The sequence below is a fragment of the Vidua macroura genome, chromosome 2 (assembly GCF_024509145.1).
Source record: "Vidua macroura isolate BioBank_ID:100142 chromosome 2, ASM2450914v1, whole genome shotgun sequence".
Taxonomy (NCBI): domain Eukaryota; kingdom Metazoa; phylum Chordata; class Aves; order Passeriformes; family Viduidae; genus Vidua; species Vidua macroura.
The window spans coordinates 99016353-99028311 of NC_071572.1; the positions used below are offsets into that span (position 1 = coordinate 99016353).

General features: G+C 41.2%; 1 long non-coding RNA gene across 1 annotated transcript; it reads right to left on the bottom strand.

Annotated features, from left to right (window-relative positions):
* Positions 1 to 1435: 1435 nt before the first annotated feature.
* Positions 1436 to 11945, bottom strand: LOC128803349 (uncharacterized). The gene is made up of 3 exons (XR_008435701.1): positions 11835 to 11945; positions 6089 to 6148; positions 1436 to 3863 (listed from the first exon to the last, which is right to left on the bottom strand). It is a non-coding gene; the product is annotated as an uncharacterized LOC128803349 (long non-coding RNA).
* Positions 11946 to 11959: the final 14 nt, after the last annotated feature.

Sequence of the window (11959 nt, forward strand, 5' to 3'; positions counted from 1 at the left end):
AACTAAAAAAAGAGAAGAAGACTTCTTACAGGCTTGATGTCATACTGAAAAGGATTTTTCTAGGCTTGAAGGAGCAGGGGAGGATGGAAAAATGAAGGGATTCTTAAAAATCCTTCTCTGCCTTCTTTTTATTTTTTCACATCAGAATATTAATTTCTTCTTTCCTCTCTCTTCATATGGCAAAGAAGCTGTGCTGCCCCCAAAGAGAGGCAGGCACAGGTTAGGTATTGGGGCCAGTTGGGCAAGCCTTTCTCATTGCCTGGGTGAGGTCCTTTCTCAGCCATGAGTCTGCTCTAACCTTACGTAGAAACGCCTTCTAAAAGCAAATTGAAAGAGGAAAAGAAAAATGGATTTACCTGAGGGATTTCTGTCCTGCTTGCTCCCTCTGATCTAACAGAGAGCAGAGGAAGGCAGAATAGGAAACAAGCTCAGAGGAGTCTGAGCAGATGCTTTTGTGCTGCCTCAAAGCCCTCTAAGCACCGAAGATATCTCAGAGCCCAGAGCCAGTGGTAGCACAGACACCACAGGTCTCAGCAAGCCTGACACCCTGCACTTCTTTGTGATGCTGGAGTTGCTCCACTTAGATAAGAGCGAACAACAAGCACCAGTGCCCATGCTGCAGGAAAGGTCTGCAAGCTCAGCAGGCCTCCAGGGCTTGGCAAAGGGGGCACAGGTCCATTTTGGGGACCTCTTTGTTCCTTGAAGAAAAAAAATTACAAGCCAAAGGAGAGAGGTAGATCTGTAGTTTCCAATGAGGACTATGGGCCAATGCCAGAAGAAAACCAAATGATAAATTACGTATTATATGAAATTATCAAATCTTAAACTGTGTGTTAAGAAGTGTCCAGAAACAGTTATTTTCATTACTCACTGAGGACCATCTATCTAGCAACTGATAGAGTTTGGAAGTTGTTTCATCAGTGCTTGCCAGACACCCACTTCCCTTATCAGACCTTTGCTCCCAGGGAGCACCGGGCTTGGAGAGTCCTCCTATGCTCACAACTTCTTCTTGGATCACAATGACTTCTTTATATTTACAAAATCTTTATTAGCCCCCAGAGGCACCAGATAAAGACAAAAGACCATAAAAACGCCCTTAGGAGGTCAGACTAAAGGTCCCTCTAGCCCAATATCCCATCTCTAAAGCTGAAAATGGGGAAGAGTACAGGATTAGGGCAAGCCTATAGTAAAACTACTGTGATATACTCTGTCAACCTCCAGTGATTTGGAGGTCAGGGACTTCCTGACCCAGAAATGGTATGTTTGTGTTTGAAGGCGCAGAAGGATTTGAACCTCTATTCCAAGCATTTGAATACTACAGGAAAAAAAAAAAACACTTAACTCATCTGGTGAGAGAAATAGAAGTTCAGTATAAATACAAAGCTGGTGGAAGCAGACCAAAAGTTTATTTCAAAGCCCATGACATTATCTCCAAGAACACACTAGCTTTCCAAGGCCAAGAAGCACATTTTAGCCTGAAAGGCTCTGACTGCTCCATATTCTTGAAGCAGCACTCACCCAGTCCTCTTCTTTCTTTCAGCTGACCCTCCAGGAGAAAACAGGGAGGATGAGGAGCTCTTAGCATGCAGGGTTGGGGCATTTGAAGCCTTCCTCTTCAATAATTCAGTCAAATGCTGAAGCTTCTTTTCAGAATAAATAGCAGGTTAAATAGATGTTTCCTTCAGGCATCAGACCAAAACAATATCTTACTGGAATGTGGTGGGCAAGTGAATTGTTTACTGGCCAGAGCGCAGCTAGCCCAGCTACAGGTAGTGCAAGGAAGTAGTTCAGAGTTGAAGTCAAGGGTTTATCACAGTGGCCCAGACTCAGGCCAGACCACTGAGCAATGCCTACACACTTGGCAAGTGTGTGCCAACAGCACCTCGGGACCACACAGCTCCAGCAAAATGCTGCCACACCACGACCAGCAGTGTTGGGACCCAGGTCACGAGGACAGCCACCACAATGGGTCTCAGCAGCAGCAACAACAAAAACAAGCACAGGTCCCTCTGCCACATGAAAGGCTGCACAAACATTCGTTCCTTTGCAACCTTTCTGCAGGGCCCTGGTGCTCACATGAAAGAACAACAGCACTTCAGACCTACCCCACTTTTCTCTGTCAGCCACCACATCCCCTATTGAAATCATTTCCTGTTTTATTTTTAAGATTGCTGCTGTCATAAGCTGTTGCTGGCATGGGGGTGGGGATGGGAAGGTGGTGTCTGCCCAGCGAGAACAATAGCCAGTTGTCACCTCCTCCCCAAGGTAGCTTTTACTGCTGCTGCTCTGCAAGATGGCATGGTGGCAGAGGGAGCACCTTGAGGAGGAAAGAGAGCGATGCTTGTCACTTTGTAGCATCTCTCCTAGAAAATCAAGGAAAACAGGATTGATAGAACAAGCAGATTTGATGTTTCAGATCCTTGTGGTGCAAGAACATAAAAGCTGCAAGGGATAAGAATATCTCTTTGAGGGCGAGTCTGTGTAATTGGAACAGAGATGCAACACAGAAATCCAAATTCTAGCTAGCAAGAGTGGCAGCTGGCATAACTGTCCCATCTCCTTATAGCACGCATAGCAGGAAAAAAAAAGAAAAAAAAAAAAATTCAAACTGAAAATGGTGGTAAATTATATTGCTAAGGCTGCATTATTCCTAATATTACCTTTGCCTCTGAGTCCCAGGTCCATGCTCAGCTTACACTGGGACAAGTCTGTTGGTCCATCATGCCCTCCTGTGAGGTCTTTTTATTTGTCTTAAAAAATAACATAGCAAGTGGCATAGTTTGAGTGAGATGAGGGTCAGATTGGAAGGCAGAACTGAAATTAGTAACAAACCAGCTGCTGGAAATTATTTCACTGACTCTGGAACAAACTACTCACTTTCACTAGGGGCCACTGTGCAGCACAGGATCGGCCCTTTCCACCGGGCTGGCGAGAAGGACCAGTGGGCACCACTTGGGAGAGGCGGGTATGTTTTGGTGCAACAAATTGATTTGAGGATAGCCAAGAATTTTTTCTCAAAGGAAACTCTTAAAAATTCACCAGCAATCCCCTTCTGAAGCCAGAATAACTGCGAAATTTAGCTGCCTTTTTTTTTTTTTTTAATGCCAGAACTCATGTAATTTTCATGGCTGTGAATCAGAACATCTTCATTCTTGTGGCATGTTTTTCACTTTTATGAACACTAATTTCACTGCATTTTTAGAGTGGTGACTTTAGCCACAGCGTGGCTGCTGCTAAGTTCCCACGGCTACCAGTAGGACTTTTATGTGGGAAATCTGTGGGCAGCAGGGAGCCTCCCTGTTTGTATCAATATGAACTTCCCAAGAACATCAGACTGACATTTTCTCAGCCCCAGTAAGAGCACACATGCTCTCACTTAGAGCTCTCTTTTCCTAAGCTGAAGGACATGTGTGATCATTTTAATTTCATCAGTTTTCTAGCAGGCCTTTTGCACACACAGAAATGCTGCACCAATGAGGTTTTTTTCTCTCCAGCCAGCAGAAGCCCAATCCTACAAACTGCTGAGTGCCAGTTGCAAGGCCCTAAGGGACTTCAGCAAACACCAGGAGATCCTGGTATAGGACATCCTTCCAGCTTTCAAATTCCCATCATTCTGGAGACCCTCAGTGCTGCAGAGACACCCATGATTCCCCTCCAGCATCAGAGACCAGGCTGTCAGTGCTGGCAGGTCATCAGTGGCACAGCCGTCCACAAGAGTTTCCCAGCCTTTCGCTCGCCGGCTACGCATTCCAGAGATGACCAGACACAAACACATCTCCTGTACTTGCATACTGGAGCACTTTCTGCAGCTGGGTAATGAGTCGAAGAGCACATTAGAAGCATATATATACTGTCTCTCCCAGCTGGGGGAAAAAAAAAAAAAAAAAAGAAGCTGATTTTTTTTTCCCTGTCTCAGAACATAAAAATGTAGTGAAAGGGCAAAGGGTCAATTGTATGGCTTCAGCTTTCTTAGAGATAATATATTGCAGGGAAAAATTAGCCATGGTGGGACACTGTTCAGTCAACCTTTAGAGAAGCCCACATACAAAACAGGACCACACTTAGTGATCATTCCTAACTATTGCTTCCTATTTGCAGAACTGCAAACCTGTGGAAAGGTTTCAGGATCATAATCACTAATAAGAGGCATCAATACTCAGGAGTGTGAGGCACTGGGAAGCAGGGAAGCAGAAACACTCAATCTGTTGTTTACCACTTTGGTCCAAAAGACTGGTTTCTTTGTCAGTGAGAGATGTCCCAGCTTTGCATGCAGCTGAAGCCAAGAGAAATCCTTAAACCCTGATCCTTCAAAACACTCACATTTTAGATTTAAAGTGTTCAATTCTTGTATGAACCTGTCCTTTGGAAGCTGCTGCAACCTTCACTCTTTGTACCTGGCTGCAGGTGAAGTCCACGACACACTGCTTTGGGCATATTCCTTAACATCCTGCCACATGTCCCACATGAGGACAGCAATAATGTGAGATATGCTGCTATTCAGCTAGCAGTGAGAATGTCAACATATAATTTAGAGGGCTTGAAATGGAAAAGAAAATATAAAGTTGAAGGTAGTTTTTATTGTTCTTGCAGCCAAGATAGTCTAGGACTATAAGTGTGGTGAGGTTTGGAAAGAAGCTATATCTTTCCCAAGACCAACAGACATTTTGGGGAAAAACAAGCTAACCTTCCTCTAGCTCAAAACTGTCACTTCTGGGCTTTAAAGTTCTGCATATTTCACTGCAAAAACCTGGAAACTCCATTCCCAAGCACAGCTGTCTTGCTGCTGTGCTCATCATAGGCTTACAGCAGAAGAAGGAGTGTGTGCTCAGCTGCTGAGCAGTGCACAGGGTTGTGCTGTCACTTCATGATTAGAGGAAGCGCTGAGCATGTCAAATACCCACGAGCCAGAAGGGCAGTGGGGAGAGAAAAGGTGTCTCCAGCCCATTGCTAAATGGTGTCATGTTTTGGCAATGCTTTATTTAAAAGGCTCAGGACAATGAGGTTTTTTTTTTAGGAGTGGAAGCATTGGAGAGTATACAGCAAAATTCAGAAGCTGTGAGTACACCAGAAAGATTTATCACAGAGGGTTTGTGTATTTCTCTGACATCAGGACAATGTTTTAATATACCTGGTACGAGATGCATTGAGCCATTTGCAGTCTCCCTTACTCTCTTTATCTCAGATAATGAGATTGGCAGCACATTCCAGGCCCATTTCAAACATTTTTCAGTGAAAGTCAGAAAGCAAAACATCTAGAGACACTACACCTAGATCAAATTTCCCAGTGAAAATCCTTATCTAGTGCAACCACTAGTGCAAGAATGCCAAAAAGATTTCTCTGCTGTCTGTAACTTGGGTCTGTTTTGAAGGCAGTGTCAGTGTCTGCATGTGCACATCTGTGTCTTTTCTCTTTGAAAACCTGAACTCCTTGGCCAGAGAAGCCAAATGAGATAACGATCTCAAAGTTACCAGCTTTTCTAAAAAACACATGAAAATAATTGGCCAAATAGAAAAGAGGAGACCCATACACAACCTCTGCAAGAACTCAGGCTGAAAGTGGGGCTGTGGTACGACCCTCCATGTTATTATGCCCCCTGACAACCACCCCTGAAGCTGTAATACTTCAATAGGGAGAACAGCTTCAACACCTCACTGCACTCACCTATTATACAAATCCACCCCCTCTCAGCAGCCCTAAAGTTCAAGTAATTCCTTATGGACATTAGGAGTGTGCTCATTTTCAGGGCATGGATCTACAGATATGGTTTTCCTGGGGAGCTCAGGGCTTCAGCCAGCTGCCAGCCAACCACACTACTGACTCCCTGACCTCAAATGCCCACTGGGCAATCCCACCCGGTATCTGCCGGGAGAAGGCACATATGGATGTGAGCTGAGTGTCTGGCTGGTGAGAGGGGCTAGAAAATGACAAATGTGCAGAAAAATAAAGGGGAGCAAAAAAAATCAGGGCAGAAAAGAAGGTCAAAACTTTGGTCTCACTCTGCAAAACCTGTAAGAACCTTCTGGTATCGAGTCATATGAAGGGAAAGTGGGTGGGTCTTGAGACACAGTAAAAATGAGATTAACTCACCTACTAAATTCTCAGTCATCCTCCTCTTATAACCACTGCCAGGAAGTATGAATAACCAATCTAAATTTAAATAGAACAAAAAAGAAAATACTATACAGTATGACTAGTCCACAAAGAAACCATGAATTTGCTCTTTTAATAATTAAAAGCAATCCAACAAGTTTTACGAAGCACTCATCTTTTGTTCATGAAATAAAGCACAATCTTTACTGCCCATGTATGCCAAGGGTGCTTCATTATCTGCCCAGATAATTGCATTATTTTTCCCATTTGGATGAAATTGCATTTTATGAGAGTGACAAAGTAATTCCCCAAGTGCCAGTTATTTCTCTGCTTAGAAAATACCATGTACAATTATTCCATTCATGGAAGAATGGAAATGCTTTAACTACCTACTTGCTCATATTTTGTAAATTATGGAAGAAAAAAATATTCATTGCCACTACCAGCATGAGACAAATGTTTAACTGCATATGACCAGGGCTGGCAAAATTTCCACCCCAAGCCCATTTGAGTTCAACTTGGGACAAGCCTTACAGACATTTTTTTTGGGCTTTTTTTTAATTCTTGCTGTGCAGAACCAGTATACTCCTACAGCTCAGCTAATAGGCTATGTGTTTTGACCTTGAAAACCAGATTTCTAGATATCTTCACTCTTGGATATTTTTTATGTGTTTACTTCACTGAACTTTAGAAATATTATTAATATCTGTGTCTCAAGAGCTCTCCTCCAGATACTGCCTGCAATGTAGTTCTCTGGGAGCCATTTAGAGAGAAATCACTTTTAGTCCCTTTCAGCAGAATTTTTCACTCAAGTCAGTGAGTGTTGATACTGTGCAAAGTAAGTAAAGGTGGTAGGAATGAGTTCACAGGCAAAACTCTCCATGAGTCAAACTGTCCCCCAGCTACCACATTAAATTGTGCTGGTAAGAGGTGAGATTGCCAAATGCCATGGAGAGGGGTTTGGCACATTAGCATCTGATAGCGTTTTTCCCAGACATGAGTGTGGTCCCAGATCAGAAGTCCATTAAAGCCTTTTAATCACTCTGGATCTGGCTTTAGGAAAGAAGGGCAGTTTCTGGTGTTGTTGAGTTAGTATTGAAACAACCCAAGTCGTTGAACTGTCAGTGCCGCTGCAATGGAAACAAAGGAGGAAGCGGAGCTGAAGGGATTTCTGAGAAACGTCGCAAACCAGTTAAGTGGGCAGGAATTGGACAACCTATCAAGCCATATGGAAAGGCTGCTTTCCAGAGATATGCCACCTACAGCCATTTTGTCTTTCACTGCTCCAGTAATCAGATCCATACATATGGATTACGCTACTGGGCAAGAAGAAATACATCATTCAACAGTGTCCATAAATTACAGACATAATCAAAGTAAAAAAAAAGTGCATCTGCTTCTGCACCACTATGCACAGCAGTTCGTGACTTAAAATTAATAATGTATTGCTTACTGTGCCTAAATACTGAACCTCAACAAGCCTGATTTCATGTTAAAATCACAAACCTTTGCCTTTTATCAGAGAGAGAAAAGAGAAATTAGCATTCTCTTTTTCATGTTTCAGAACAGAAGTATGAGCTTTGAAGTCCTGTATTTGTGAAAGAAACCGTCGTAGCCCGTTAAAATGAGCTTTTGGTAGTGAAAAGGTTAACTAATTTGGTTTCCCCGATAAGTTTATCTATGATCAGAACTGAGTCATACAGAAAATACTCCTACAAGATTTGACCTTTTACTTGTATCCCACACTGAGATAATATACTTAAAATGGATATCAATAAGAACTTTGTTTTAAAAAGCATATTTAAAATAAATTACTTTTAAATAACAGAAACTGTTTTCAATTAGCCCTGTTAAAGGAAATCAACTAGAAAGTTATGTATGCTTTTTTATTTTCTTTATATAAATTATACCCAGGAGTCCTATGATAGCAGCACTGTACAAACTATTCACTACCTTTATATTTATTTCTTATCAAAATAAACTTAACAAATTAGATTTGTTTTTACAGCACTTTATATCCAATAATGACAATGTTGTATTGGTCCCAGGATGAAAACAATGAAAGTAGCAGCTGAATGGTATTTTTATTAAGAGTTAACAAAAATGTCTTGTGCAAACAGAGTGTATAAAGAAAATTAATTCCATAATTCCTCATGATGAAGGCGTTCTTCTCTTTTTTCTTTTTTTCTCACAATATCAATCTCATTTGGAAAGACCATTTTGAGGGGAAAACTTTAAGTTTTAGCATGACTTACTCAGCAAAATGATATGGCTGAACTTAAACATTGCTGACTGCTAGGATTTAATATTAGGACCTGGCAAATGATTTGATAACTTAATACTTTTTAAAAGAAAACTTGTTTGTTACTGAAGATTTTGGGAGCCCAGAAGAAATATAATCTAAAAAAATAATAGATAGAAAGATCCAAAGCGATGTTTCTTCTTTTTCCCATTTTTTTTCCCTTTTCCTCTACCTTAAACTGGTTCCTCCATGCTAGCATTTTAGAAGCCTTTTAACTGGTGGTAGATTCAGATATATCCAAGATATTTACCATACAGCTCAGCAAGAGTCCACATTTTCCTCCAGCAGTGGAAAAATGGCAGGGCTAATAGTCTGGGGTTTGTTACTAAAAATGAGTCCTTATACCAAAAGAAAAAAAAAATAGAACATTGTTTAGAACATGTGGTTTGCTGCTATTAAGTTAACAGTGGGAAATCTCATTACTTTTAATTTTATTTTGTGGTGGGATTGTTCTCTAGACTGAAGCAGATTTTGTCTTGAACAGAGCCTCTAATCCTACCTTACAGTCTTCTGTTCAGCAATTCACTCTCTGCATAGCTTGGCTAAGTGCATGTTTAAAGTCAAGTGATGAATTAAAAGGTAAAAAGGAAGAAAAATAACTTTTCCCCACATGTGCCCCTGGGGCTGCTAGCAGTTACTCATGTGCTATCTTCTCCAGCTCTTGCTCTAACTACAGGAGTTGTCCAATAAAGATCTTGGGTTAAAGATGCTCTTTTAGCAGTACTAACTATGTTTCTGCTTCTAATGCAAGATCTGAGTGCTCTGCTGGGACAAATTAGAGGTTGGGCAAATTCTAACACCAGCTCCATGCAGGAAGCACCGTGGAGAAGCAGGGGTGTAAGAAAAGTGTAAAGTGGCCTGATGGCCCAAGGGCTCTGAAAATCAAAGGGGTGAAACAGAGAAGAAAGTAGTAACTTGTAAAGATTTCTAGTCCAGTTTGTTTTCAAATTTTGGAAGCAACTAAGCTGACTTCTGACTTTTGATTGAGGCTATAATGATTTACAGTAGCAGAGAATGAAATCTGCAATTTGAGGGGAAAATGACCCCAAGAAGCCTTGTTTAAAGCCTGCATGCTATATATGCATATATATATATATATGTATATATATCCTACTTACAAGTTATGATGACTCAGATCTAAACTCTCATGGTTTAAAATACCAAGTGAGATTCAGTCACATAATATTTGCGTTCCACCAATAGTCCAATGTTTCGGGTTTTTTTTTTTTTTTGTAACGTGATCATTCTATAAAAAAATCACTCTTGTGCAAAGGTGAGCTATTCTATTGTAAATTCCACTCACAAGAAGTCTTGTGTAGCTCAAGTCTGTGAGCTATATTTCAATACACCCTTAAAATTTTGTACTCAGCCCTTCCCCTTGCACTTTTCTATACCAGCTCACCAGGAAATTTTGACACGTGAATAACCAAAATACATGCACATAAGTTCACTGATTTTTTTTTTTTTTTTTCTGAGCATCACTCTAGCTCTTCTCAACTAAGTTGCCAAAGTGTGAGAGCTACATCTAGAAGCCTCCTACCTTAGCCCCACTGCTGCTGAGGTCTTGCTTCTCCATCAGTGATAATTTAGAAAACTCAGGAGCTCAGTTCCTCAGTATTTTTGGGGAAAGAAAATGGACCAGCTGCCCAGCAAACAAAGGAGTTCTGACCTGTCTGAACTCATAAGTACTCAGCGATGCTCTGTTGAAAGTGTCTGTGTCTCTCACAGTTTAACCTCAGATGGCAATCAAGTACCACACAGCCACTTGCTCACTTCCCCACCTGCACTGGTGGGAATTAGAAGAAAAAGTAAACCTCTTGTGTTGAGATGAACAATGATTGAAACAAAAGAAAATATTAAGATAACAACAATTGTCATGAAAATACATTGAGGACCTAGGGGCAGTGTTAATTAAACCCAGAAACAACAGAAACAGCAGAAACAAGTGATGCTCAATATATTTGTTCACCACACACTGCTCAGCCCACCCTCAAGCACTGATAGCAGCTCCTGGCCAAACTGCAGCAGTTTATATACTGGGCATGATATTCTGTGGTATGGAATATCCCTTTGGCTACTTCAGGTCAACTGTCCTGGCCATGCTCCCTCCAGATTCTTGTGCACTTGCCCACTGGCAGAGCATGAGACAGTGAAAAGTCCTTCAGAGTAAGCACTACTTAGCAACAACTAAAACATCAGTGTGTTATCAACATAATTCTCATACTGAATCCAAAACAGAGCACTGCACCAGCCAGCTGAAAGCAGTTCTATATCAGTGCAGCATCAGTTTGTTGTGTTTCACTAAAATTTTACAGAAGCTGAAAACAGAGCAGAGGACTGCTCACTGCCCCACTGTGAATAAGAGCAGACCCCTTGAGATGAGGGGTATGATCTTCACAAGGGCATGAGTTCCTGCAGCTCCTATACAAGCTAGGAAGAGCAGCAGGTGTTCAGTACCCCTGAAATACCAGGTTTTGAACTTAAAGCATGTGAATGCTTGCATGACCTCCAAGTGGCGAAGTGTCTACTCTCATTTTGGGACTAGGAGCCATTTAGAGCAATGATAAAGATTTGGGAAATGAGTTCTCAGTGCTGGATACAACTGTGAAAAACAGGCTGAATTTAGGTCTTACCACAAATTTCTTGTTCTACAGATGAACAAAAGCTCAACGTAACTAGCCTAGAACTGAGAAAATTTCATGTCCTGGCAGATGTCAAAAGTATAAGCTAAGACAGAGAATGAGAGCAAGACCTTGCTCGAACAGAAGGTGAAGCTTTAGAGCTGTTTATCTGTGCCATGGGGTTGTGAAACCAACTCATTTTTGACATCTGTCACATGTGCAATTGAAAAGTGAACTTGCAGAAACTGAGTGAAACTAGCTTGCTCAGTTTGCAGTTTTTGTGTTAACTTTCTTGTATTTTCCTTCATACAGTTCTATACACCAGGAGTTTTGTTTTGAGTTTTAGCTTCAAACAAAGCAAAAGTGATCGTAAACCACTATATTTTGACTTTTCATGTTGAAACTATATCTCATACGGAAAGTTTCAAAAGCCAAAGGGCACAGGACTGGTAGCCTGGGCTAGTTCAGCCTGTGTTCAAGCTAACAAACTGAGGGTCAGAGACAAGAGCTCCCTACATGCAGTGATGCTGATATCTGGCTTTTCTGTGCAGTCCCATGTCTGTATGAAACTACCCAAACCCGTCCAATTTTATGTCACTTTCTTCCAGGAATAATAGAAGAAGCTTATAGGCAGTTGTCAGATTAAATTAACATTAAGTAGTGGCAAATTAGTAACTTCTTATTATTTGATTTTTTTTTTCTAGCTAGGTCCAGTATTATTATTGTTGTTGTTGTCGTTGTTATTGTTGTTGCTTTTTCAAACAGAAATCCAGACATACAGATAGCACTATTTTCTGCTAAATGAATGCTGTTTTTTTACCTGTATCTTATCAGATATGATTTGCCAGAAACAGCATGGCAATGTCCAGAAACATCTTCGTGACAGAAGCTTTCCTTTATTTTCCACATTCATGTTCTTAGCAGCCCTTCAGCCCAACTGTTAAC